At 46.5% G+C, this 25,192-nt stretch overlaps 1 protein-coding gene across 1 annotated transcript in view; it reads left to right on the plus strand.

Moving 5' to 3' along the window:
- dlgap4a (discs, large homolog-associated protein 4a) overlaps positions 1-25,192 on the plus strand; it is a 263,120-nt gene that overhangs the window by 136,002 nt on the left and 101,926 nt on the right. The window lies entirely within an intron of this gene.

Here is a 25,192-nt window from a genome sequence, read left to right on the forward strand (position 1 = left end):
AAGTTGTGTGTCTACAACTAATCCAATACAGGAGCAGAGTAGAAACAGTACAGAAAAACTTTAAAAAACACAGACAATTCGATTAGAGAGGCCTCTATGCATAATGGCATTGGGAAACATTTATCGATTACATCAACTAATCGACGAGTCGACGAAATCTACGACTATTAGTCAACTAAGGATGTCTTTAGTCGAGGAGGACAGCCCCTAGACTTGATGCCTGCCTGTATGTCATTACCACACTCCTCACTGCTCCCAGGCAAGCCAGTGACTCATCTGTCAGGCAAGCAATTCAGGTCGCTTCCACCTAGACACCCGAGGGATGGCAGTAGTCCTGGCCAGTACCAGGGAGTAGGTTACTCTAGTGTTTATTACTGCAAATTCGCCTCTGTCTCTCTCCAACTGTATCCGAGGAATATCTTAAACATCAACACGCCGCGGTCTGCCGCATGTGTCTGTAGTTACGATGCGCCGCCATATTGAAAGGGATAATACTCTCCAAAAGACAGTATTAGTAATTGTCTTTCTATAGTGTTTCTTACAACCGTGTGCAGGGATTTAAGTGTGCTGTATGGTTGGGGGGATATGTTAAAATGACATGGCTATTTGCCAGAAGCTTTGATGTTCTGGCACTGGTACTTGAATTATTGTCTGGATGCACAAGTACCCTGAGAGGAGTATTTCCTTTGTCATAGACTTTGGAGAGACTGTTCATTATGATATCCTTTCCTGAGTGGAACAAAGCACCCTTAGTGTAGCCTAGCAACACTTGGCAGCTCAACAGAAGCTCTTCTCTCAACAGAATACTATTCCCAGGCTATAAAGTCCTATAAACCACATCAGGTTTTTTTTATTTAATTTTTGGCTTGCCATATGCAATCATCTTGTCTGAGTTAACAACACTGCTCATGTGGATGAAAAAAAAAAGCGTTTCAGGAGTGAAGGAGTGAAGGAGTCCTGCGGATGGAAAAGAGGCTCTGTTGTGTAGCGTGTGTTTTTTTAATGTGCCATTTTCATCCCTCCTGGTTAGGAACTATTACCGCCTACTTCGTTGATGTTTTAAAGCTTGTTTACAGACCCTGGAGGTGGGTGGGACTTGAGCCAGTGTTGTAGCACTCGAGTCCGAGGCCTGGACTGATTTTCAGGACTCATGACTCGACTTGGACTTGGACTCGAGCATTGACTGCATCGGACTCGGAAGGTGCAGACGTTTGTATTTGTTTGACTATTGTGTGACAAAGTAAATAAACTCCCTTTGAAATGGTGACCGATGTGTCATTTATGTTTAATGTAGACCTTTTTTTTTTATTTGTATGTCAGCTCTTTGACTGCCAGAGTGGAGTGGACTCAACCTTGATGACTCAGACTTGGACTCGGACTAGGGTAATGGGGACTCGACTCGGACTTGACTCTGGCTCTTCTTTGGTGACTCGGACTTGGACTCGGACTCGAGATATAGAGACTCGAGACTCGACTCAGACTTGAGATATAGAGACTCGAGACTCGACTCGGACTCGAGATTTAGTGACTCTGGACTCTAGATTTTGTGTCTCGACTACAACACTGGCAGGAACCCCCCTTGGGGTTGGACATTTTAACACAGAAATCTATCACAATGCTTATTAGAGGTTTTAATGATGGGAAACCTCTTACAAGTTTTTCAGGGAGGTTTTAAGATCAATTCTCTGCTCATTTTGTGCCCATCTATAACCGTGCCAACGTTATGCTAATTGTGTTCCTATGTTTATTTTGTGTCTACATCACTGCTGTGAAGCACTTTGCGCTGCAATTCTTATATGAAAGGTCGTTTTTTATTATTATTATTATTATTATTATTATTATTATTATTATTATTATTATTATTATTATTATTATTATTATTATTATTATTACTGCTCAAGTCTTGCATTTTACGGACTCCTAACCCCGGTCATATACAAGCTAGATGAGGAACTCTTAAAACAACAACACACTGCTCATTATTTTTGCTTTAATTATCCCGCCGCCCTCCTCGATCCGACACGGGTTATACGCTGTTTTTGTTGCTCGTGCTCCTCACCCCCAGGCCAACGTGGAATAACACGCCTGCTTTTAACTACAGGAGCTAGTGATGACATGAAAAAGGGGCCACTATATCCACCAGACAATGGAGAGATAATGGGTTGTGCTTAGTCGTGGTGAAGTGTTAACCCTGCGGAAGAGAGGAGGCCTCTCCTGAGGCCTGTGGAGAGGAGATGAGATTTCACCGGAGATCAACCCTGTCATTGTAGCCTTCTTCCCCCGCGACAGAAATAAAGTGTCTGTGGAGAAAATCTATGTTGGTGAAACAACAAAGGCACTGCGGGGCGTAAACAACGAGGAAGACAACGCAGAGGATGTAGCGAGCGCTCCAACGTCGTGCCGCGGGCCAGGGGCCGGACCTAGCACATTTGGCGCCCTAGGCAAACTTCACCACTGCCCCCCCCCCCCCCCCCCCCCCCCTCCCAAAAAAGATTTTATTAAAAATATATATATTTCCCCTTATGTTAGATTCTTTTTTTTAAATGTCAAAATATTGGTTGCAATTATAAGGGGGGGGGGGGGGGGGGGTGGTTTAACCCTTGTGCCTTGTTAACACTTTGAGCGTCACGCCTGGTTTTCCTTTTTACCGGCTGAATGCCACCATCGGCGCCAATGTTAACGTTAATATCGCCTAATCTATGTTTTAAATTATGGCTATGTGTCTAATCTGCCCATCGCATTATCAAAGACTATTTTCCAGTCAGTGCTGTCAAGGCAGATTGTTTTTTTATCGCGTCGTTTCCGTTTCAGAGCAGTTAGAAAAGCCCCCGTTTTGAGATAAAAAAACAGCCCATTCTGGGGCATTCTATGAAAATCGTCTTTTAGTGGAATATTCCACAACGTTGATATTCGTCGGCCTTTTTATGAATCGTTTTCAAATAAACGCTAGATGATCAATATTATACGTGCACGCAAGCACATTACGGCCGCGCACGGATAATCGCCTCGTTGATTTCCTCTCGGACTTTTACAGTGAAACCGAAAGAAGACATTTCACAAAACAGCCTATATCTTCATCAAACTTACTCTGATTATCCTAACACTGATAACATAGAGTCCTTACCTGACATCAGATGGTATCCAACTGGTATATTCCAATTCCTGATCACCATTCGAAAAAATCGATACGTGTATGGATCCAACGCGATACTGTAGAACTCCATGATCAGCGGGGATCTGAGGTTCCAGAATGAACTCTGATAACCCCGGCTGGATCAGTGGACTGGAAAATGTGGAGTACCGGATTTTTTTCCCCATTCATTTTCATTGAGTCCATTCCAAAATCACTTATGTCATCTGGGAGACGACAGGGGGCGCTTTTTTCCACAGTGATCGCCGGCGCCGCTCGGTTATACTCGGGTAGGCTCGGGTGATGCAATAATTTTTCAGATCGCTAAAAAAAAAAAATCTCGTGAGTGGCACGGAAAGAGTTAAGTAACTGACAGAGTTGTCACCTTAGTGCATGAAAAGATTGCATCACGTTCAAGGTCATAAAAAACTTAATTTGTAATATTTCGTTCCAATTCTTTTTTTATGAATACCACTATGAACCTAACTCAACATATCTATCAAAGATTCCAAATATTTCCGTTTGTAGGGTTATGGTTAGGGTTAGGGTTAGGGTTAGGGTTGGGGTTAGGGTTAGGGTTAGGGTGAGGGTTAGGGTTAGGGTTGGGGTTAGGGTTAGGGTTAGGGTTAGGGTTAGGGTTAGGGTTAGGGTTGGGGTTAGGGTTAGGTTAGGGGACTGTTGAGCAAGTGTTGGGGTGGGCACGGGCACAGGGATGAGATTTTACCTTCTCCTAATATTTCTGTCTGGGTAACCCTAACCCTAACCCTAATGGCAAGAAATAAACCACTATGGACAGTTTGAAAGCTAATATTGTTAACTTTTGTGTTAGAGGGTTTCAAAATCTAATCTTTTCAAATTCTGTGAATATATGGAAAATAAGCAAACGGACACAAATTCATGACATAATAATCAACACAGCCATCGTTGTACACAGAAACACAAAAATATAGGCAAAAAACACAAAATAGTCGCTAAGGGGGCAGAAGAGTTAAATAAATTATAAAAAAGACAAATAATTATTTTAATTATTTTTCTTATGTTAGATTTAATTTTTTTGTCAAAATATTGGTTGCCGATATAGAGGGGGGGGCGCAAAAACTGTTCAGTAAAACAAAACTGTTCTAGGCAACCGCCTATGTCGCCTATAGGAAGCTCCGCCCTTGGCCGCGGCCATTCATAAACCAGGAGCCAAGGTCTGAGAGGTAAAGAGTCGATGATGGAGACAAGGGGGAGAGACGAAGGCGATTATGGAGGTAGACTCGGAAAGCCAATACCAAGCAGCTGTATATTCACCCCGAGAACAGGGAGCGCGACCCAGATCGATAACACTCTCTTCCTCCAATGTCTCCTCCATCTCCCTCATCCATCCCCTCCCCCACTGGAAAGGGGGAGCGAGCGGCTCATGGAGGACATTTATTACAGCCTCACTCACTTTCTCTGTTGTGACCATGTTCATGTGACGGTCATTTTGCTCTTACTGTAGCCAGAGATAGAGCCGTCGTCTGTTAATCCGGAGGTTCCCGGTTCGATTCCCGCTCCTCCCAGGCTGCGTGTCAAGGTGTCATTGAGCAGGACACTTAACCCCTCACTGCACCCGATGAGCAGTGTGCCACCTTGCATGGTTTCCTCTGCCGTCGGTGTGTGAATGTGTGAGTGAACGAGTCAAATGTGAGGAACAAATTGTAAAGCGCTTTGGATAAATACACTATATAAATTCACCATTTGCCTTTTTCATTTAAAAAAAAATTCCTTTCCACCCTGTTTTCGTTCATATTACCGTGTTGCACCACTACAAGCTATTCGAATTGCACAGCAACCTGCACCACCCGGGTGTAAATAACAACAAGCGCACCCGACTGAGTTTGGAAGTTTGACAAAGCTTGGATACGATTTTCAGAAGGCTGAGTTACATGCGCCTGGTAACAAACAACTCTCAAGTCTCATGGGAGTATTTGTTGCCCCTTTTCAACATTAGATTAGATTCAACTTTATTGTCATTATACAGCAAGTACAGTACAACAAAAAGAAGTTCGGCATCCAACCAGAGTGCAAATGTAGCAGTAAAGTGCAATAGTAATATACAATGTACAAGTGATTGAACTGGGTAAAAAATATATAAATTAGTGCTGCTGAGTAATAGTGCGAATCAGATGTATGTACAGAGTTGTATTATTAATATGTACAGTGATACAGGTATAAAGACACTATAGTAGTAAGTCATACTGGCCAGCAGAGTAACTAGTCAGAGTAGGTAAGGGACAGATATAGATATAGCATCTACAGATATGTAAATAGATTATTACAGACAGACAGTTAACCTTTCACTACCACACTACAGAAGGTTAAGCTTTCACTACCACACTACAGAACGTTAACCTTTCACTACCACACTACAGACAGTTAACCTTTCACTACCACACTACAGAACGTTAACCTTTCACTACCACACTACAGAAGGTTAACCTTTCACTACCACACTACAGACAGTTAACCTTTCACTACCACACTACAGACAGTTAACCTTTCACTACCACACTACAGACAGTTAACCTTTCACTACCACGCAACAGACAGTTAACCTTTCACTACCACACTACAGACGGTTAGTGAAAGGGTTAACCGTCTGTAGTGTGGTAGTGAAAGGGTTAAGTCTAGAGGTTCAGTGACACAGACGGGACATTCCGTATCGCATGAGTGGTTATGCTTTAGCACAATGGAACACACTCTGCTTGTGAGCCATGCTGGTCTTGAAGGGTTTAATCCATATGCAATCAGAGTGGGAAATCTTTTTATAAAGACAGATCTTTATAGCTCAGCCAACAGTACTACCAGACTCAAAGAGATCAGGCTTCTCAACTCAGAAACTGATGTTTACAATGTTAACATAAAAATCAAACCATGACTGCTGCTATTGAATCTGGGCTGCTACACACCAATGTGCAAAACCGTTGCATACACTCGTCACTTTTTCACACAAATCCCCATTTCATATTATATACTATCATGTATATATGATATATGTATATATGTACACAGTGCTATAGTTATTTATCTCATTCCATTTTCTCATATCTCATATTTTCATTCCTTTTTCCCATTCCATCTGTGCAATCTACTACTATACACACAAATCCTTGTATATGTATAGTGTTATACTTTATGTCACTTATTACTTTTTACTATTTTATGACACGTTTACATTTATATATATACTTTTATTTATTTATATATATTTGTATTTATCTTGATATGACTAGTGCTCTATTGCAGCTAGTGCTCTTATTGCTGAGCTGACCTTGTTTCTCTTGTCAAATACATTTCACTGTACCGTTAACCTACATATCACTAATAAGGGGCTGACAGTGGCTCAGGAGGTCTGGTAATCCGGAGGATCCAGGTTTGATTCCCACTCCTCCCTGGCAGCGTGTCGAAGTGTCCTTGAGCAAGACACTTAACCCCTAACAGCTCCCGGTGAGCAGGTGGGCACCTTGCATGGTCGCCTCCGCCGTCAGTGTGTGAATGTGTGAGTGAATGGGTAAAATGTGAGGAACAAAATTGTAAAGCGCTTTGGACAAAAGCACTATATAAATGCACCATTTACCATTTAATAAAAGTCAAACTGAAACTGAGAAATGGGTGTAAATTCATTCATTCATTTATTCATTTTTATTTATTCGTACATTCGTACTGAATTATTACAGTCCAACAGTACATATTAATATGCTCCACTGAATTCCATGGCCGAAAGGAACAGGAAGAAGAAAATTCCTGATTCCAAACCAAACAGAATGTACATACTTATTTAGCAAAAAAGAAAAATGGAAACATCAACACAATTAAATCGAGCCGCGCGTGGACTCAAAGTGGCATGGATCCGGTTCTTCTCAGACCGCTCTGGATCTGATCTCAGATCAGGAGTTAACGTCTCAGTTATTTCTTTGTTTCCACCGAGATGTAGCTACACAACGAGGTCTTTCAACTCACGTACATGAAACACCTCGATGCCCAATTAGCGCTCCGCTGCCCCCCCCCCCCCCCCCCCGAGGAGTTAACTCTGCTCTGACGTTTAGCGCCACCTCCCTCCTCCCATTAGCCTCCCACAGTGTCTGCCTCTCTCAGCGCAGTGGTAGCAGACAGAACAGGAAACTCCTGAGGATCCTCTCTCTCTCTGTAGTGGTTCCAGGGATCGAAAGGCTGAATTAGGAGAAAGGGTGCGTTTAAGTACGCTGTCCCCTCTGCTTGGAATCAGCCAGTGACATATTCTGAATCGTAATGACTTGGAGGCACATCTGGCTGCAGATGTTTTGACTTATATTGCCCCTGTATTATGAACCCTGATGTTGATGACTTGTGACGAATATTGATGAGTATTTTTTATTTGATTAGTGATTATGTCATTTTTATTTTATTTTATTGTAAATGGTTTATTTAACAATTTATGACCCAATGTATTTTCGTACTTTATTCATTATTTTGCTCTGGACATTTCTGGGTGTAAATGTTTGGGTAGTTTCAAGTTCAAGTTTCAAGTTTTGTTTTATTTGTCACGTATGAAGTACATGACTCGGTACTTCCCACCACAGTTAGGAGCCGAAACCCAATCAATCTTTCGGCGTCTACTAAAAACACAGTTCTTCAATAAATATCGGAAGAAAAAAATATATACATAGGGCCGTCAACGTGAATGCTAACTTTGGAGATTAATTTAAATGATTTAAAGCATTAAAATTAATTAATCTAGATTAATCTATGGAGTGAAAAATCTTCAACGTTCTGAACTTTCAGCAGTATATTTGCTTGTTCTTTTTTTGCATCGACTCATGCACCTTTTTGAAAATCATCTGACATGAAGATGGAACACATTTTTGTTGTTAATATGATTTATATTACTGGTAGTTCATACAAGACATTATCGTCCTCTAAGCCAATCTGCACTTTAACATAGGCCTGGGGTGTTTTTATTTCTGTTAGCGCCGCGGATATAAGAAAGAGGTCTTTAAAGCTGAGTCAATGTTGATGGTTTTGTTGAACATTTGTATTTCACAGGAGAGAAACTGTATTCAAAGAAAGCTATTAAAATAGTCTTTGAATCTAAATATACTTTCTTTGTGTTGATTTTACATTAATTCCATCATTTTACTCAAGTAAATATCTGTTACAAGCTTCGGTTTTAAGTAGAAAAATGCTATTTTTTATCTAGATTAATTACAGAATTTTTTATTTTATTTAATCTATTGACAGCACTAATATATATACATGCCATGGTTGATGTGTATACAGTCCCTGTAGCACAGAGTCAGGTTCACACAGCTACAAGCTAGCATGACGTGGTCGATGTGTATACAGACGCTGTAGCACAGAGTGGAGTTCACGTGGCTACAAGCTAGCATGACGTGGTTAATGTGTATGAATTCCCTGTGATCTCTAGATTCATATGATACCACTCTAGCTTAAATTTTTACTCTAGCATTAGAATCTAGCCCACTATTTTTATTTTTTGTAATTTTTGCATTTAGGTTAGCTTTCCACTGATACAGTGTGTGCACAGGTGTGCGGCCTGGGATCAACTGGTATTCAGAGGGGAGAGGGTGCAGGTGTTCAATTTTCATACATCAGTGGTTAAACCTCTTAACCTGCGCCCCCAAAAGTGGCCTTTTTAGTTTTCATTTTTGAGGACTGCATACTTTTTTTGCAAACCAAAACGACATACTTTATACTTATAGCACATGCATGAGCCTGGTCTCTTTTGAGAGATGACATTCTGAAGTTTCTGATTCCAGAAAGAAAATCTAATTTTAGTGCTAACATAATAGAGTAACATAGGTCTGAACTTGAGTTGTAGAAAAACTTGTTACTCAAGTTTTTCTGTAGTAGTTAGTAGTCCAGAGGTAGTATTTCCCCAGAAGGTGGTATGGCTTACAAATCCATACGGACCCATAGCCTGAAGCCTTATGTAGTACATGTCCAAATTTCATAAAGATCCATTCATAAATGAGTGATTAGGAGTGATTTAGGTAAACTGTGTACAAAAGAAAAACTGAGTTTTCTCATAGACTTCAATTCATTCGGCTATTTTTCTCTTCCTGTTTTCGCTCGTTAGTTTTTTACCAGATCCCTGATTCATACAATCCCAGGTGGGATATCATTGGAAAGCCACACTCATTGGCTACAACCCTCCACAATCATTTTCGAGATCGGATCTAGATTGATTGAACTAGAGCCCCAAGAGTCGGGAGTGGTATTTTGCACAATACCGTGTACTTTGCACAAGCCTCAAATACCGGCATGTAACTCGAGAACCGTTTTTTTTTTGTCGGATTTTGTCACTATTGACAGGCAACAAATAAGCCTTCAATTCGATATATATATTGTATTACAAAATATGCACACCCGAGCCACTAGGGGTTGCCAAAGTGCCGGTGAGAAAATCGTCCTAAAAAGGTCCCACATACGGGACCCCACTTGCTAGTAACTAATGGGAAATTAAGTTTTGGTAACGCTTTATAATACAGCCCACGTTGTACAGTGTAATTACCCAGAACGGGGCGACAGTGGCTTTTTTTTTATCAAATTTCTTTCTTCTAATAATAATAATAAACATGACTTCACAGGACAATAATAGTAATAACTAGACAATTCCGCGCGGGGGAAATTGTGAAAGTGTGGGAGACGCCTGTGCACCGCCGGCCAACGGGAGAGGGTCTCTCGCGAGTCTCTATGACAAACGGTTCAAAGGATACAAAAAGGGGGCGCGGCCTAAGGATCGGGGGAGTGGTCAACATTGATTTTTCCGAGTTTTCGGATTTTTCCGAGTTTTCTGACTTTTCAGAGTTTTTGAACTTTTTCGTATTTTTCGGGTTTTCCGAGTTTTCAGAGTTTTTTTAATAAATACTATATCTATTGAAGATATAACATTTTGTACTTCAGCACAACCCCGGTCAGAGAGTGGACACAAGAGACAGAGAACAGTCCTTTTGTATTTTAATTAGGATTTGTTATTGAAGAGAGGATGAAAGTAAGTAAGTAAGTAAGTAATCTTTATTTGTATAGCACCTTTCTCAGATAAAATCACAAAGTGCTTCACAGAAGTAAAACATAGCAACATAGAGATGAACGCACTACACATAAAACAATTCTGACACATCGTAAGCATAGTTACAATTAAATAACTAAATATGAGTGCAACTAAAAACAAAACAACAATTATAAATAAATAAACAACGTATACAACCAGGAATTATTTAAAAGCCTGTCTGAATAAAAACGTTTTCAACTGTTCCTTAAAAGTGGATAGGGAGTCAAGTGAACGCATAGAAAGGGGGATGGGTGTTCCAAAGGGTAGGGGCCATAAATTGGAAGGACCGGTCACCTTTTGTTATTAACCGGGTCCGTGGGACAACCAGGAGATTTTGGTGGGAGGACCTAAGTGCACGACTGGTCACCCACACTAATAATAACAATAATGACAATAGAAATAACAAAAATAATAAATACAGAACATAACAATCTAATTATATTATCACAGACACACCACAAAAGACAGTGTTACCTATACCTATCGCTCTATACCTATGTATAAATTTTTATTATCACTACTGGAAAAGGTCTTGGACAACATCTTTTGAAATACCTGTTTAGAAACATTTTGGAAGAAAAACAAATGGGATACTACTACCTCCTTGAAGAGCTGCGACACAGTGTCAGAACCAGGAGGACGTAAGCTGCTGAAGAACCAGAGTGGGCCGATGATGCATCACTCTCTCTATTGTGTTTGTATCATGGACAGCAGAACCGGCCCACAGAGAAAGACTGGCTCACTGGGAGTTCTCCCGGTACTCCCGATGGCCGGTCTAACACTGCTTATTATCTCCTTTCATCAAAAGATAAATAGAAAAAACATCCAAACATCATCATCTATGCTTTGTGACCTCGCCAGAAAATGTGGTGGGCAGACAATCAAAGGCATTTCTGATAAAAAATTGCAGCTTTATCACATTAAATAATGATTGTGACAGAGATGTGAGTCAACGCACGACTTCAAACAGTTTCCATATTCAGGGATTGGACTCGTCTGCAGTGCCTTTTGTAGCTGGAAGAGAAAAGAAATATCCCTGTTCTTTCAACTGCCTTGTCATATCTAGCATTGGTCCACCAACACTAGACCAAAAAGGTCCCATATCTTCTATCTTTTCAACCCTGTTATACACTTTTGAGTGGAATCTGTGGAACATGCTTACCCTCTAAAGCCTACATAGTTCACCTGGACATAGTGTTATATTTTTTGGCCAATCCTGAGCTTATTCTTTGAGTCAGTATCAAGTGTTATACCTATACATGATTCAGGGTTTGATTGATTGATTGAAAACTTTATTAACAGATTGCAGAATGGGTACAATACAGTACAGCTCAATACACACAAAGATACAATTGTTAAGGGGATGCAGACCAGAGAAAGACTTTTGTCTTGTTTAAATGGTAAATGGCTGCTTTTTTATATAGCACTTTTATCCAAAGCGCTTTACAATTTGTTACTCACATTTTACCCATTCACTCACACATTCACTCACACATTCACTCACACATTCACATTTCACACACACATTCACACACCGACGGCGGAGGCAACCATGCAAGGTGCCAACCTGCTCATCGGGAGAAATTAGGGGTTAAGTGTCTTGCTCAAGGACACATCGACACGCTGCCCGGGAGGAGCGGGGATCGAACCGGGAACCTCCAGATTGCCAGACGACTGCTCTACCTCCCGAGCCACTGTCGCCCCATCAGGTCCCCATCAGGGTCCCCCATTTTCAATTCATCAACATTTATGACATACATGACATACAGATAAATAGTACTGTTACATCCAGACATTTATGACATACAAGATATACAAATATACAGTACTGTTTAAGAACCCAGGAGAACCTAGCATGTATTTCTGGTGCAGTGTAAAGTCACCATCTGATCTTACATATGATTTTTTGACATAAAAATAGAACGCCCAGTGGAAAGAAACAGTGTGTATTGTTGAATAACTCCAGGGGGTGTTATAACAGGGAATTGTTGTTTTTCAACATCTGAAGTTCTATTTAGGTGTTTTGAACCCCCATGTGAAGTGTGGTGCAAATACACATTTTCCTCAGTGAGTGACAGCCATTTATTAGTCTAGTATGGCTGTTGTAATTTACCTGTGAAGCAGGTCAGACCACCTCACAATTAAATATCCATACCTTATTATAGTGTGTGTATATATATATATATATATATATATATATATATATATATATATATATATATATATATATATATATATATATATATATATATATATATATATATATATATATATATATATATATATATATATATATATATATCAAGTTTCAAGTTTTGTTTTATTTGTCACATATAAAGTGCTTGGTTCTGTATGAGCCTCCTGAGATTGTGCTTCATGCAGTAGGCTATAAAAGTAAAAAGAATAAAGACCAAACACTATACAAAATATACAATATATACAAACTAAAGTACAGCCCAAAGTACAAAATTAAGTACAAAATGCAAACCTTTTCAAATGCAAAATGCTAAAATGAGGTATGGATGTAGTGCAAAAATGTTTGTAATAAATAGATAAAAAAAATATGGTGTGTATATATTGCCATGGGTTAATAGACCTGTGTGCACCCTAGAATTCCCAGTAGCATGAATGGGTTTATGATGGCCCCTGCTGGAGAAAGACCTTGACCACTGGCACGTACGTGATGGTGCTCTCAGCCTGAACAAACCACATATCCAATCTCATTTTCCGCAGTGTTTTATGGTGATTGCAGCGATGTGGTGTATCCCCCGTTTCACCTTCACACACCAATCGACCAAAAGCCTGTGGGATTTCAGCCTCTCGGTGACCCAGCAGCCACCTACGCAAACACCTGTCAGATAAATCTCTCTGTGCCGTTTATTCAGACCTACTAATATGGCGTTGACTGATGACTTCGCTTATACCTAATGGTTTATGTCGCATGTGCAGAATTCAATTTCTGTCCCATCTCTGCAGCATTCTTATATAGCACCACATGCACATGCACACACACAAACCTTCTCTCTCTCCCCCCTCTCTCTCTTTCTCTGTCTCTCTTTCTCTCTCTGTCTCACACACACAGACCTTGCTCATGAAAAAGACATAGCATTCCAATCACTCGGTTAATGTGTGATTCTCCCATACCGTTCCCATGACACTTTGAATACGCTTGATTTCCCCTATACTGTGTGTGTGTGTGTGTGTGTGTGTATCTTGTTTATGTGAAAAATCTGGACAATTTTAACATTATACTGTGTGTGTGTGTGTGTGTGTGTGTGTGTGTGTGTGTGTGTGTGTGTGTGTGTGCGTGCGTGCGTGCGTGCGTGCGTGCGTGCGTGCGTGCGTGCGTGTGTGTGTGTGTGTGTGTGTGTACAAGCATTTAGCAGAAGACCTGCAGCTCAGGAGACCCTCCACCCCATAATTACTGTGCACTGGGACCGATGGGTAAATGTCCCACAGATAAACTGACCTCTGACAGAAACACCTGGACCGTGAACACTGAACAGTATTTCTCACCATGGTCCCCTGGAGTCTTGTGTGCGGCGCGCACGTCTGTGTGAGCATGTCGACAGAGTGCGAGCAAAATGAATTACAGCGGCCCATACCGCTGTCAAACCCCGGTGTATTTGTCAGGGAATCTGACTGAGATAAGTGGCTGCTCTCATACAGCACAGAGGGAGGGGGAGAGTACGGGAGGTCACAGAGAGAAAACAAGCGGGCGAAATGAAATGTGAAATGAAATGTGCGCGTAGTGCATTCTGCTCCCGGGGTGACGCGTCATGTCTGCACGGCTGGAGGGAGACGCGGTGCGCAACACTACACCATATTTGTATCTATTTATTACACAAAGATTTTGCACTACATACCTATACCTCATTTTTTAATGTTTGCATTTGAACCCTTTCTTACCTACCATTATAGAAATCCGCCTGGATCTTTTTTGTATTATGGGCTGTAAAATTGTTAAAGAATGTCCTATAGGAGTAAGGGCTTTTTCCTTGTTACTTTATCTTCATCAATACCTCAGTTGTTCAACATAAATGTACGTGTAAGAATGTGTAATAACAGTTTAAAAAGCTTTACTCTTTGCATTTTGTACTTCACTTTGTACTTTAGGTTGTACTTTAGTTTGTATATTGTATATTATTTTGTATCTTGTTTGGCCTTTATTCTTTAAACTTTTTTACTGTATGAAGCACAATCTCAGGGGGCTCATACAGAACCAAGTATCTCGAAGCATGTACATTATAGGTGACAAATAAAACAAAACTTGAACATACGGTTATCTTATAACCATAGTTATATGAGTATAGCGAGCTCTCTGCACCGGAACCCTATCCCTTATCAATCTAATACTGAATCATTTTCTTCACATGTACACACCCAGGGGCGGACCTTCCTACAGGCGATATAGGCGGTCGCCTAGAGCGCCACCCAATTAAAATAAAATTTTAAATTTAAAAAAAAATTTCTTCTCTGTGCAGTTTTGGCGCCCCCCTCTATATCTGCAACCATTATTTTTACATAAAAAAAATTCTAACATAAGGGAAAATGAGCCAAAAATCTAAAACGGTCGGTCGGTCTGAGCCTCAGCTTTAGGTGTTCACAGTCAGAACATGCTAGAGCGCTGTGCATTGATGGGTATCGGTCAAGTGTTTATAGAATTGAGCGTTGAGGAAAGAAAGACTAACGTTAGAGAACTATGAAGAGGCAAAAGCCATCCGGCCATCCAGTTTAAAAAGAGAAGAAAAGAAGAAGACGTGTTATGGTTTGACACCGACCCCAAACGCAACGACACAAGAGAGTTGGATTCAGAGTTGCCAAATACAAGGGCTTGTTTATTTGGTGACTAGAATAAGTGAAACAGGGAAAGCAGGTCAACAAGAACAGGTACAATGAACAAGGGGCAAAGTTCTGCTGCTCTGCAGCTTCTCCCGGAAGGGTAGTCTTGGGAGGCAGGAGCAGACCTCTGTACCGCTCTGCAGACTCTCACGGCGGACCTCTCAGATGTTGTGCAAGACCGAGAGAGGGAGAGAGGGAACGGGTCAGTGACAGAGCAGACTTGAAACGAGCTGGAGGACAGGGTGTTATATTCTTCGTGTTAAACAACACAGTGATGTGCAATATTCCAAAAACAGCCCAAGTGATTATCTTCATGTAAGCACACAGTGAGCAAAAATCCAAACACCGTCCAAATGTGAAATACTATCTTCGTGTAAACACACAGTGAGCAAAAATCCAAACACAGTCCAAATGTGAAAACAATATCTTCGTGTAAATACACAGTGAGCAAAAATCCAACACAGTCCAAATGTGAAATAATATCTTCGTGTAAATACACAGTGGGAGGTGGAAGATCCCGAAATATTATTCCATAAAGGAAAGGGCAAAAACGAATAATGGCTGGGTGAGTGACTGTCTGACAAAAAGGTGGTAGACTTCAGTGTAAAGGTTACACACGAAAATAGGAAATAGGTCAAGACAGTCAATCTAGAAAAACTCACCCAGACGAGCTGCGTAAAGGAACAGGAACAAACAGTGGAGGCGAGCGCGCGCCACGGAGCAGGTATCCAAGCGAAGGCTTCTAGGAATTCCCTGGAGATTAGCACAGTGAAACAGAAGCAACGGGGAAAAACATCCAGCGACAAATCAAGACGAACCAACAACTTAGGGTGGGGAAAACGGGGTATAAATAATGAGGGATCGATTGATTGAAAGGCAGTGACAGCTGGGGAATGTGATTGAAAAGCGTGGGGAAGTGAGGGAACCAATCAGCGACGTCTCAGATGACGTCAGCGGGGAGAAACGTGTGAACGAGGGAATTGAAATACTTGACAGAAAAATGAATGAAAACAAAGCGAGGGTGGTTAAAGGAACAGAACGAGTGAGAAGGCAAGGACAGAAACCTCACAGTACCCCCCCCTCAACGGGAGCCGCCCGGCGACCAGGCCGACCCGGCTCGTCAGGATGGGCCCGATGGAAGTCGGTGATCAAGCCGGGATCCACGATGAGCTGCCGGGAGACCCAGCTACGCTCCTCAGGGCCGTAACCCTCCCAGTCCACCAGGTATTGGAATCCCCGGCCCCGCCGACGAACGCCCATCAACCGGCGGACCTGCCACTGGGGGTGACCATCCACTAGCACAGGAGGCGGTGGATCAGGAGCCGGAGGCATAAGGGGACTGAGGGAGACGGGCTTAACCCGGGAGACATGGAACACGGGGTGGATGTGCATGGATGCAGGAAGCTTCAGGCGCAGGGCCGCCGGACTGAGTACCTTCAGGACCTCGAAAGGACCGACGAAGCGAGGGTTGAGCTTCTTGGCCGAGGACCGTAGCGGGAGGTCCTTCGCGGAGAGCCACACCCTCTGCCCAGGGCGGTAAGTCGGCGCGGGAACCCGGCGCCGGTCGGCACCACGACAGGCGCGCTCAGATGTCCGGAGCAGCGCGGTCCTGGTGATCTCCCAAACGCGACGGCAGCGGTCGAGGTGGACCTGCACGGAGGGAACTGCCACTTCCGTCTCCAGTGCGGGAAAAAGAGGGGGCTGGTAGCCTAGGGAGGCCTCAAAGGGGGAGAGGCCGGTGGCGGAACTGACCATTGAGTTGATCGAGTATTCAACCCAGGGAAGGAAACGACTCCAGGATGCCGGCCTCTCGGCTGCCACACACCGAAGAGCAGACTCCACGCTCTGGTTCATCCTCTCCGTCTGCCCGTTTGTCTGGGGATGGTAGCCGGAGGAGAGACTGACCGTTGCCCCCAATCCCTTGCAGAAAGCCCGCCAAACCTGGGAGGTGAACTGGGGCCCCCGGTCAGAGACGATGTCCTGGGGGAAACCGTGAAGGCGGAACACGTGGTGCGTCAGGAGGTCCGCCGTCTCGGCTGCTGAGGGAAGCTTGGAGAGGGCCACGAGGTGGACCCCCTTGCTGAATCGATCCACCACGGTCAGAAGGCAGGTGTTCCCCTGGGAGGAGGGTAGTCCAGTGACGAAGTCGAGCGCCACATGTGACCACGGACGGCTTGGAACGGGAAGTGGCTGCAAGAGCCCGGAGGGTGCCTGGTGAGAGGCCTTGCTGCGGGCACAGACCGCGCAGGCCAATACGAACTCCTTGACGTCGTTTCGCATGGTGGGCCACCAGAAACGACGAGCCAGGAAGGAGAACGTGCGATGGACGCCTGGGTGGCAGGCGAACCGGCTGGTATGGCCCCACAGCAGTACCTGGGACCGGACAGAGTCAGGGACGAAGAGACGGCTCCTAGGGACGTTGCTTGGAGCACGTTGGAAGCGTAGGGCACGCCTCACCACACCCTCGATGCCCAAGGTGATGGCTCCAACCACTCGGGCCTCCGGGATGATGGGAGATGGGTCCTCAGAGGGTGGAGCCCCCTTGGAGTGCATCCGGGACAGGGAGTCGGCCTTCGTGTTGCGGGAACCGGGGCGGAAGGTCAGCGAGAAGTCGAACCGACTGAGGAAACTGGCCCATCTCGCCTGCCGACCGTTGAGGCGCCTGGAAGCGCGGATGAACGTTAGGTTCTTGTGGTCCGTCCAGATGGTAAAAGGCTCCTCGGCACCCTCTAGCCAATGACGCCACTCCTCCAGAGCCGCCACGACCGCCAGTAGCTCCCGATTGCCGGTGTCGTAGTTCCTCTCGGCGGGGAGGAAGCGACGCGAGTAGAAGGCGCAAGGATGTACCTTCTGGTCGGAAGGAGAACGCTGGGATAGGACAGCGCCCAGGCCAGAATCCGAGGCGTCCACCTCCACGATGAACTGTCTCTTGGGGTCAGGGTGGAGCAGGATAGGAGCGGAAGTGAACCTTCTCTTGAGGGAGCGGAACGCAGCGCATGCCGCTGGGGACCAGTCGAACGGCAGAGCGGGGGAGGTCAGCTTGGTAAGAGGCTCCGCCACTTGGCTGTAGTTCCGGATGAACCTTCGGTAGAAGTTTGCGAACCCGAGGAAACTCTGTAGCTCCTTCCGAGTGGTGGGTTCCGGCCAATCCTCCACAGCCTGGATCTTGCGAGGATCCGCTCGGGTCAAGCCCTTCTCCACGATGAAGCCCAGGTAGTCGACGGAGTTGGAGTGGAAACGGCACTTCTCCGCCTTGACGAAGAGCCGATTGTGGAGGAGGCGCTCCAGCACCCGGCGGACATGCAGGATGTGTTCCTCGAGGGTCCTGGAAAAGATAAGAATGTCGTCCAGGTACACCACCACGAACACCTCCAGCATGTCACGGAGGACATCGTTCATGAGTGCCTGGAATACCGCCGGGGCGTTGGTGAGACCGAACGGCATCACAAGGTACTCATAGTGGCCCCTGGGGGTCTTGAAGGCGGTCTTCCATTCATCGCCCTCACGGATACGGACAAGATGATAGGCACTTCGGAGATCCAGCTTGGTGAAGAACGAGGCCTGGGTCAGTGGCTCGAAGGTGGAGCTCATGAGAGGTAGGGGGTATTTGTTCTTGATGGTGATCTCGTTGAGCTGACGATAGTCGATGCAGGGTCGCAGGTCCCCATCCTTCTTTCCAACAAAGAAGAACCCGGCCGCCACCGGGGAGGAGGAAGGCCGAATGAGTCCTGCTTCCAATGACTCAGAGATGTAGAGATCCATCGCCTTCTTCTCCGGGGCAGTCAGACTGTAGAGGCGGCTGCCGGGAAGGGGAGCCCCTTGGCGGAGGTTGATGGCGCAGTCATAGGGGCGGTGAGGTGGAAGGGACTGAGCCCTGGTCTTACTGAATACCTCCATGAGGTCGTGGTACTCGGGAGGAACGGACGAGGGATCCGGGGGCAACTCACCAGCCGGTCTCCGGGGCGGGGGACAAGACGCCGCCTGTAGACAGCGGGCGTGACAGGAGGAGCTCCAGCCCCTGATGGTACCGGAGGCCCAGGCGATGTGGGGCTCGTGCAGCGCGAGCCAGGGCCTACCCAGGACCACCGGGACAAGGGGGGATTGGGTAATGAGGAACTGGATCCTCTCTACGTGGTTCCCAGCAATGGTCAGCAAGACTGGGCCGGTCCGTTGAGAGATGTCGGCCAGGCGGTGTTGGTCCAACGAAAAGATCTCCAAGGGCCTCACAAGGGCCTCAAGAGGTATGTTGGCTTGGGTGGCAAACTCGAAGTCGAGGAAGTTCTCGTCTGCCCCAGAGTCGATGAGGGCCTCCACCGTGGCACGTTGGTCCCCCCAGGCCAGGGTGACGCTCAACAGATGGTCAGGTGGTGCGCGGCGCTGGGAATGGGAAAAACGGCTCACCAGGATCTCCCGGGGTCTTGGTGAGCCCGATCTTTTGGCCGGGTAGGGCAGTCGGCGATACGGTGTCCCGCACCTCCGCAGTAGAGGCAGAGACCGGACCTGAGCCTTGCCTGACGCTCCGCCTGGCTCAGATGAGAGCGTCCCAGCTGCATGGGTTCCTCCTCGCGCACCGGACGGGGAAGCCTGTTACCCACAGTAGTGTTGGGGACGGGGCGTCCAGGAGTCCGGGGTGTTTCAGGAGGTGACAGTCGGGCCCTCTCGCGCCTTCTCTCCAGGAGGCGTCCGTCAATACGGATGACAAGGCTAAACAGCTCCTCGAGGGAGTCGGGCACCTCCCTGGTAGCGAGCTGGTCCCGGACTGCGTCACTGAGCCCCCTTATGAAGGTTAGGCGAAGAGCAGGTTCGTTCCATCCGCTCTCCACCGCCGCCAGTCGAAACTCCATGACATAGTCCGTCACCCTGCTGCTCCCTTGCCGGAAGGTCCCCAACCGGGCTCCAGGGTCCAGACCTCGGGCTGGATGGTGGAACACTCTGCGGAGCTCCGCCACGAAGTCTGGGTAGGAGAACAAAAAATCTGCTTCCATTGCCCAGGAGGATGTGACCCACTGGGCAGCATGGCCTGAAAGTAGGTTGGTTATATAAGCCACTCGGGACCCATGAGCTGAAAAACGGCTTGGCTGATGACGGAAAACCAACTCACATTGCATGATGAATGTGGCACACTCCTCGGGATTACCGTCAAACAGCCGTGGGACGGAGAGAAGGGGTTCCCGAGGTGCGAGATCTGCTGGGGCTGCGGGGAATGTTCCTGGAGGGTGTGAGAGATGAAAAGTATTAACGGCGTCGCCCAGCGAGTTAAGCTGGGCGAGAATCTCGGACTGTTGTCCCGCCATAGCGGCCATTGAACCCTGCATAGGCAGGACCTGGTCCCTGAGGTTCTGCACCGCAGCCGCAGCCCGCTCTAGTTGGAGACCGTGATCCCTGGTCAACTCGACTTGAAATGCAAGTGCGGTTCTGACCCCCTCTGTGTCGGCTGGGGTCGTCATGGTTGGTTCGTAATGTTATGGTTTGACACCGACCCCAAACGCAACGACACAAGAGAGTTGGATTCAGAGTTGCCAAATACAAGGGCTTGTTTATTTGGTGACTAGAATAAGTGAAACAGGGAAAGCAGGTCAACAAGAACAGGTACAATGAACAAGGGGCAAAGTTCTGCTGCTCTGCAGCTTCTCCCGGAAGGGTAGTCTTGGGAGGCAGGAGCAGACCTCTGTACCGCTCTGCAGACTCTCACGGCGGACCTCTCAGATGTTGTGCAAGACCGAGAGAGGGAGAGAGGGAACGGGTCAGTGACAGAGCAGACTTGAAACGAGCTGGAGGACAGGGTGTTATATTCTTCGTGTTAAACAACACAGTGATGTGCAATATTCCAAAAACAGCCCAAGTGATTATCTTCATGTAAGCACACAGTGAGCAAAAATCCAAACACCGTCCAAATGTGAAATACTATCTTCGTGTAAACACACAGTGAGCAAAAATCCAAACACAGTCCAAATGTGAAAACAATATCTTCGTGTAAATACACAGTGAGCAAAAATCCAACACAGTCCAAATGTGAAATAATATCTTCGTGTAAATACACAGTGGGAGGTGGAAGATCCCGAAATATTATTCCATAAAGGAAAGGGCAAAAACGAATAATGGCTGGGTGAGTGACTGTCTGACAAAAAGGTGGTAGACTTCAGTGTAAAGGTTACACACGAAAATAGGAAATAGGTCAAGACAGTCAATCTAGAAAAACTCACCCAGACGAGCTGCGTAAAGGAACAGGAACAAACAGTGGAGGCGAGCGCGCGCCACGGAGCAGGTATCCAAGCGAAGGCTTCTAGGAATTCCCTGGAGATTAGCACAGTGAAACAGAAGCAACGGGGAAAAACATCCAGCGACAAATCAAGACGAACCAACAACTTAGGGTGGGGAAAACGGGGTATAAATAATGAGGGATCGATTGATTGAAAGGCAGTGACAGCTGGGGAATGTGATTGAAAAGCGTGGGGAAGTGAGGGAACCAATCAGCGACGTCTCAGATGACGTCAGCGGGGAGAAACGTGTGAACGAGGGAATTGAAATACTTGACAGAAAAATGAATGAAAACAAAGCGAGGGTGGTTAAAGGAACAGAACGAGTGAGAAGGCAAGGACAGAAACCTCACAAGACGAGAAACGTGCCAAGGTGAAAGGTATGCAATTTTGTACAACTTCCAAGACCTGCCACACCAAGAGCTGGTTAACCTTCGGTGTATTGTCGCAGTGAAAAGGGTTAACCGGTTGGTAGCGCGGCGATGTTTTGATTTTTTTTGGGGGGGGGGGGGCGAGGCTCAGACCGACCGACCGTTTTAGATTTTTGGCTCATTTTCCCTTATGTTAGAATTTATTTTATGTAAAAATAATGGTTGCCGATATAGAGTGGTGCGCCAAAACTGCGCAGAGCAAAAAAATATATATGAAAAAAAAAAGAAAAAAAAAAAAGGCGGCGCAGTGGTGAATCTCGCCTAGGGCGCCAAATGTGCTAGGTCCGCCCCAAACACACCCATCCGCATGGCCACACCCACATCCACTCCTCTACATAAGCGGGGTCGTGGCCATACTAACAGCTCCTTCCCAAGTCTTTCACCACCGAAGGCGAAGACCACTGGGTCCTCAGTGAGTCAGTGCAGAGCGCTCGCTATACTCATATAACTATGGTTATAGGATAACCGTATGTTATATTATCGTATAGCTTACGCTCTGCACTCTAGTGGAACACAGAAGCTGAGCAAAGCGGAAGCTCGACAAATGTACCCGCTGAGGCCCCCCACAACCATCAGAACCGGGGAGGACGCGAGCCCCCGGACCCCCCTAGAGGGGGACGGGAGGGAATCGGATCCGACTGTGCGAAGAGGGTTTAGCAACTCAACGCACAGGGTGAGCAGATCGTGGGACTTACCTTCACCCAGAAGGACCCGCGACTACTCAGGCGCGCATCCCGCATGCCACTAGGGAACGAACGGGAAGGGGGGAAAAAACCTACTCCCTGAGCAAACACACAACCCCACAGCTAGGTGAGGGTTTATACATCGTATCCCCAATATATAGTGAATAAACACACATTTTGTAACAAAAAACAGTCCTTCACCAGGAGGGACTTTTTAATTTAATAACAAAATCATATGTTGGGGGGGGGGAAGGGGACGGGTAAACAGGGGAGTCACTAGCGGCGCCTGCCGCGTGCAGAGCGCTGCTTGCCCCCACGGGGAGCCGGCCCGGAGGAACGGTTCTGGGGAGCCTGGTCATGACGATCCCTACCGTTACCTCCGGGCGTGGGGCGGCTGGCTGCAGCGGACGAGGCACTCCCTCCACTTCTTCGTCGAAGGTCCAGCAGCGGCGGCGGAGGTGGCGGAGGCAACGGTCCTCTGCCGGCGTTGCTTCCTCCGGACATCACCGGTGGCATCAGGTCGGGGGAAATGGGGTTGGAGCACAGAGCGCTCCTCCTCCATCTTTCTGCAGGCTGCCGTCATCTGCTGCATGGCCGACCCGAATAGCCCAGCAACGGCTCCCACACCATTTCGGGACAAAGTATGGATGCCATCGGGCTATCAAGCCGAGCCACCCCGTCCTTTAGCCCCTGGACCAAACCCGCCACCCGCGTGACTGGCACGTAGGCGGGGGTAAGGCCAACAATGCGGGAGATTACCTGTCCCTGTGTCACATAGGCCTCCATCGATGGGAAGAATGGGCAGACAACGCCCGTCTCCCTCACAGGACGACGTTGCCAGAGATGACCTATCATGTCATCAGGAACAGGTGCTGGCAGTGGCTGCGGCAACACCACGCCATTAGCGGCTGCGGCCGCCGCCATGAGCTCGGGGAACAAGGCAAGCAACTCCCCTTGCATACCTCCCTTCACGTCACTCGTGTCCCTCACGTACGGGAGGCTGCCACGGGCGCCACCATCCGACGCGGCAGATAGCTGGGCATCTTGTCGGATGTTCTAACCCAACCCTGGAGTACAAGGGACCCCAAGGAGACGCAACACTCCCTGCCACTCCCCGAGGGGGAGAGTGATACGTCTCTACTGGGGCTTCGAACAAGAGAGCTCTCGCCCCCTCCTTATAATCCTCAGTCTCCATCGGAAATGGAGACGAGGCAAGAGAACTCTCGTCCGGCTCCAGCACAACATCAAAGCCTGGCCGTTCGCCCCTGCTGCTCGCCGCCTTACGACGAGAGCGAGCTGAGGCGAAGAGTCTGCGTCGCAAATCCCCTGCCACCAGAGGAGCTGTCGGCCTATCGGTCGACTGTCCACTGGCGGGGGAACCAGGGCCGGAACCAGGCCATCTCACGGGAGATGGAGGCTCAACGGCCCCTCGGAGAGGCAAACACACCACCGGGCGCCGCCAGGGCGTATCTGACTGCCACGACCGCGGAGCCAGAGACGCCCCACGACGCACGATGGAGGACGCGGCAATGGTGAAGCGCTTGTAAAGGGTGACGTTGCGAGCGTCCAAACATTATGTCTTAGCTTTTCTCGTAAATTTGCGAGAGAGAGAAAAATAAGATACAATGTCCACGTAGCTCCTTTCCAACAACTATTTCGGCACTAAACTCAAGTGGTGTATACAGACACTTGTCGGTGGTGAAAATAGGGAAGGAGCTGTTAGTATGGCCACGACCCCGCTTATGTAGAGGAGCGGATGTGGGTGTGGCCAGGCGGATGGGTGTGTACATGTGAAGAAAATTATCCAGTATTAGATTGATAAGGGATAGGGTTCAGAGTGCAGAGCGTAAGCTATACGATATATAACTTGAACTTACTACCGTTGAGTCATTCCACAGTGATGCAGACATCGTCGTCCCTCGCAGTGGATTTGATATAGTATATATGGATTGCTGCCGTATTACTACAACAAGGGGCTCGGGCGGCCGGATCTGCTGCCAGAACTATCACTGTCACAACTCGGGACTTGAGAACTAGAGACTCACATCACCGGACTCTCATCACTGGACTATCTTGTGTTTGTACTTTTTATATTATTATATTGTATTTGTATCTATACCTTAAGTGTATCTATAGTGTATATAGATACTGGACTGTATAGGACTGTGAAGCTATGCATCCCCCACCCTGTATCCCCCCATGCTGCTTTGACACCCGAATTTCCCCAAGGGGATCAATAAAGGATCATCTTATCTTATTACCTATACATTTTTCATCACCTCAGTGCAATATCTCTGTCTGCTCGCGGCAGGTTTCGCCTCTTGAATAGCCCAGCAGCATATACTGCCTCTAAAGTGTATTTATTCTCTGGGATTCTGCTTTTAGCCGTAATTAGTCTTTGGTACTGCATTCCGTGCTCTGCATGTAGTCTACTATGGAAAGCCAAAAGGGCCACATTTACACCTCAATTACCCACCAGTGAATGAACGCACGTTCGTTCGACGCGTATACCGCCTATACTGGCGCCTTCCTCAGCGGGATGAGTTTGTAGTTGACTATTTGTGAATAGGATTTAGCAGACCGTTTACGCGACAAATCTGTAAAGTCGATGCAATGATGTAAAAGGAACTCTTTTAAATCTAGTGCTTATTAAAAACAAAAACGTGTTATTGATTATGGTGATGCCAGGTATTTGCATTTTTCATTTGCATTTCCCCCTGCAATTTGCATATCGCCCCAACAGGTCCACGGAGGACGCTATAGCCCATGTGCTG

This window comes from Notolepis coatsorum, assembly GCF_963971535.1.
Source record: "Notolepis coatsorum genome assembly, chromosome: 17".
In the NCBI taxonomy this organism is placed as follows: Eukaryota; Metazoa; Chordata; class Actinopteri; order Aulopiformes; family Paralepididae; genus Notolepis; species Notolepis coatsorum.